Source organism: Salvelinus namaycush, chromosome 14, assembly GCF_016432855.1.
Source record: "Salvelinus namaycush isolate Seneca chromosome 14, SaNama_1.0, whole genome shotgun sequence".
NCBI lineage: Eukaryota > Metazoa > Chordata > Actinopteri > Salmoniformes > Salmonidae > Salvelinus > Salvelinus namaycush.
The window spans coordinates 18,033,490-18,038,698 of NC_052320.1; the positions used below are offsets into that span (position 1 = coordinate 18,033,490).

Here is a 5,209-nt window from a genome sequence, read left to right on the forward strand (position 1 = left end):
GATCCTCTGTGTATTCCATCCCTCTGGGGATTTCTTCAGTCCAGCTCACATCCAGATCCTCTGTGTATTCCATCCCTCTGGGGATTTCTTCAGTCCAGCTCGTATCCAGATCCTCTGTGTATTCTATCCCTCTGGGGATTTCTTCAGTCCAGCTCACATCCAGATCCTCTGTGTATTCCATCCCTCTGGGGATTTCTTCAGTCCAGCTCGCATCCAGATCCTCTGTGTATTCCATCCCTCTGGGGATTTCTTCCGTCCAGCTCACATCCAGATCCTCTGTGTATTCCATCCCTCTGGGGATTTCTTCAGTCCAGCTCGCATCCAGATCCTCTGTGTATTCCATCCCTCTGGGGATTTCTTCAGTCCAGCTCACATCCAGATCCTCTGTGTATTCCATCCCTCTGGGGATTTCTTCAGTCCAGCTCACATCCAGATCCTCTGTGTATTCTATCCCTCTGGGGATTTCTTCAGTCCAGCTCACATCCAGATCCTCTGTGTATTCCATCCCTCTGGGGATTTCTTCAGTCCAGCTCGCATCCAGATCCTCTGAAGATCCATCTCAAAGTGTTTCTGGATACAAGGACACAGTCACTGTTAGAGATCTCATAATGGCTATAATACAGTAAACAGGTCTGTTCATAATATGTTGAATACGTTGGGAACATTATTACTCAGGTAAACTTAGAGAGCTCTGCAGTTAAGAGTTCATACTCATAACAATAACAACTAAGAGCACAATATTCTTCCTCCCATCTCCAGCCAAAACACTGACCTGTTTCTTTTCCCTCCTGCCATCCAACACTCTCCTCCTCGGGAACCTGGTGCGTTTCAGCTTGTGCCTGTTCATCTTCCGCCGCCGGATCTCCAGCACGTTCTTACAGCGGAGATTCTGAGCTACTTAGTTACTGAGCCTTCACCCTCCTCCAGGAGAGGGCCTCTTAATTAACGGGGGCAGTACCTTGGTGTCCTCCAGTGGCAGAGGAGCCACTAGAAGGGGAGGGAGTAGTGCAGGTAGAGCCAGCTCTTATGTGGGTGTAACAGTATAACTTTAAACCGTCCCCTCGCCCCGACACGGGCGCGAACCAGGGACCCTCTGCACACATCAACAACTGACACCCACGAAGCATCGTTACCCATCGCTCCACAAAAGCCGCGGCCCTTGCAGAGCAAGGTGCAACACTACTTCTAGGTTTCAGAGCAAGTGACGTAACTGATTGAAACGCTAGTAGCGCGTACCCGCTAACTAGCTAGCCATTTCACATCCGTTACACTCACCCCCCTTTCAACCTCCTCCTTTTTCCGCAGCAACCAGTGATCCGGGTCAACAGCATCAATGTAACAGTATAACTTTAAACCGTCCCCTCGCCCCGACACGGGCGCGAACCAGGGACCCTCTGCACACATCAACAACTGACACCCACGAAGCATCGTTACCCATCGCTCCACAAAAGCCGCGGCCCTTGCAGAGCAAGGTGCAACACTACTTCTAGGTTTCAGAGCAAGTGACGTAACTGATTGAAACGCTAGTAGCGCGTACCCGCTAACTAGCTAGCCATTTCACATCCGTTACATGGGGACACTGATGGATTACGAGGGATGAGGAACTCTTCCAGCTCTGGCTCCAGTGTTGGGGAGGCTGTGTGTTGTCTGCTGCTGTCTCATAGTGTTTGGGTTTTACATATAGAGAAGAGCAACGAGTAGGAAAGACAGGCAGAAAAGAATCACTCAATGACTGTCCTGGAGTCTAGTGCACCTGAGCATTGAATGAGAATAAACAGAATTGTATTAATTTACTGTTTTCAAGTGATAGTGCCACATTTTAGGTTAGCTATAGATCTGACATGTCTTGACACACTTACCAGTTCCTCTGCAAAGCAGACTTAGGTGAGGGGCCACCCTTGAGATAAACATATCTATGACTATTCAAGTGAAGTCATCAGGAATGAATGAGTGAGTATGTTGTTCCAGTGCATGCGGTACCCAAAGGAAAAATGTTAGATAACAACAGTCATGTCAGATGTAAAACCTGCAATATTAAAGGGAAATTTCACACATTTTCAACTTCATATTCATCATGTCCAGCACCACCACAACATCAACGTATGTGAAAATTGTTTTGTACTACAAAAGATAGAGGAAATAAGTGTTTCCAATGACATCATCGGTGTGCATTGTGTGATTTTAAACAATTATGAGTAGGCATTGCCTATAACTAACTGTATTGCTGGCCCATAGTTCACACTTCAGGCAGTTACCTGGTAACTAGCCAGCTGCTATCTAACATTAGCTTAGCTGACAGCTACCATAGAGATCCTGTTGATTTCCTTGAATGGTAGCTGCTTTGCTAGCTAGCTAGTTTACGCTACTCTGAACACTCAGATTATGATGAAATAATCCCCAAACAGTATTTCAAGTATGACGTTTACTAACGACACATGATTGAATCGACAATTGAACTAATTGATTCCCAATTACTTACTTGGCAATAGCTACAAGTGTAGCTAACATTAGCATAGATTTTCATTTTTTAATGTTACTCCAGAAAAAGACTTCCGGTCAACCCCGAGCCACTTGGTTTCCACTAGCTAGCTACCACCAACACAAGTCGAAATTGGCTATACATCATAAAAACAAAAATTTGCTTTTTGGTCTTAATTTAAGGTTAGGGTCAGGTTTAAAAACACATTTAAGATAGATAAATTGTAAAAATAGGCAGGGTTTATGACTTTGTGGCTGTGGTAACTAATGACAACCAAGTGACTTCATCTTCATCATCATCTTCTACTGCTGCTGCTTGCTTTTTCTTCTTCTTATATGGTATTACTGCATTCAGCAAACAAGGGAATGAGGTGTATCTACCTCTATAGAAAAAATATCCATAGGTGGAGTGGAAGCTAGCCACAATAAGATTTGTCACAGTAATGGCATTTACAGTTCGCCTTTAAAATAAAAGTCCCCCATTAAAAGTCCATAAACCGGATACCAATAGTGGAATCATGACATATTTGGACTAGATAATGCTAAACAAGGTCGGAATGTTGCTATATACATTCTACGAAAGACAATAATTAGTTAGTTTGACACAATAAAAGTATAAATCTGTTGAAATCGCACTTTGAATGTATTAGACTTAGATTTGCATTGGGGGACTTCCACTGAGCGTACAAAACATTATGAACACATGACAAAGATGGACCAGATGAATCCAGGTGAAAGCTATGCTCCCTTATTGATGTCACTTGTTCAATCCACTTCAATCAGTGTAGATGAAGGGGAGGAGACAGGATAAAGAAGAATTTTTAAGCCTTGAGACATGAATGGGCAAGACAAAATATTTAGGTGCCTTTGAACGGGGTATGGTAGTAGGTGCCAGGCGCACCAGTTTGTGTCAAGAACGGCAACCAACGCTTGTGGGTTTTTCACACTCAGCAGTTTCCCATGTGTATCAAGAATGGTCCACCACCCAAAGGACAACCATCCAACTTGACACAACTGTGGGAAGCATTGGAGTCAACATGGGCCAGCATCCCTCTGGAACGCTTTTGACACCTTGTAGAGTCCATGCCCCGACGAATTGAGGCTGTTCTAAAGGGGAAAAGGGGGCGCAGCTCAATATTAGAAAAGTTCCTAATGTGTTGTACACTCAGTGTACAAATTGGCAGTAAAAAAATTAAACATACCTATTTACTCTATTGCAAAAGTGATATTGAATTGTGTTTGGTTGCCAACACAATCAAACATCAACATTTGAAGGAGATGCATATTCTGCTTGGATAGTTCCATCTGTGCCACTGACTTAGTCTGGCTTTAATTCCAGTTTGTCCACAAATCAATCATTGATATGTTGGATTCACGTCTCCATCTCAACCAAAAACGTTAGTTCAAGAATATGACTAAATCAAATCAAACTTTAAATGCACTTTAAACAAAGTTTTATTTGATTTAGTCCTATTCTTTAACTTATATTTTTGGTTTAGATGTGAATCCAACATATTAATTATTAACTTGTAGATTCAATTTGAAATCAACAAAGCTTAAAACCCTAGGCCTATATGTATTGTCTATTTTTAGGTGAATCCTGGGTTGAATTGAAACAATAACTGTTAATGACATCTCATAAGCTATATAGACGTAAAAAGTATTAATGATGATATACAGTATGTTTCATAAAGTATGGTAACATTTGATTTGCTCTGTTAAACACATACATTGGAATTACTTTAATAGCAACAGTCAATCTATAACAATTTTAAGTAGAGACCTCTCAATAATCATTCTCACCATAGCACATTGGTAGTAGTCAGTGGTAAATATCTAAAGCTAAGCAGGGGATTAGTTAAAACCAAGGTTGAGAGACCAAAGGTGTAGCTGTATATAGATCAATTCTCCTGTAGGAGGTGCTGCCCAGCCTACTGACATTGTTTCAAAGGTACAAATTCAACATATTTTATACAAGGTTTGTCTATGCAGAAAATTGGTTACCATGATGACATAATCCTGGGGTTTAAATTTCATAGATTCATGTCACGATACGTTTACAAATTACGTTGAAACAATGTTGATGGTGCCGTGGGAAGGGACATTTAGTTTAGTTTTCCTATGTAAATCTGTGGCTTTGCTGTACAGGCAACAGAAAGCATGATGCACTCACTCACTACATCAAACTCTGCAAGACGTAATGCATCTGTCGCAGTCATTTTCACACATTGATACCATTCCTCGCCCCCTTGATGATAAGTTACTGACTCAATAATTAGGCCGTGGCTACGAATACAGAGTTTTCGCTCACGCACCGCCGCTACGGAAACCTTTTTCTCAAAGCTAAGAATCCGGATCACGTTCTGCGCATGTGTTATTTTACGCACACTACGTAACTACTGCTCACACTCCACCTCTCTTTACGTTTCTATCTTTACTCACCCTCTTCTGAACCATGATGATGTAGCCTATCTTTCTGAACAGCTGAAATTAAAATCCCTGTGGCGATTTGAGGAACATTCATTATTATGCTGCTCTGGTCCATGTGGCACAGTTATAGCATGTAAGAGGAGAGGAGTAGAGGAGTAGAGGAGCCTCCACTTCTAGAGGGCTCTACTTTTAGAGACTGGTGGTGGTTATCCACATCAAATAACTTATTTATGGGACATTCCTTCAATGGTTTCATTCAGTACAGAGAAAACGATAAAGAGGTATACAGTAGGCTACACAC

At 42.1% G+C, this 5,209-nt stretch overlaps 1 pseudogene; it reads right to left on the reverse strand.

The window, feature by feature from the left end:
* Positions 1-477: 477 nt before the first annotated feature.
* On the reverse strand, positions 478-1,911 carry LOC120058630 (annotated as a pseudogene).
* Positions 1,912-5,209: the final 3,298 nt, after the last annotated feature.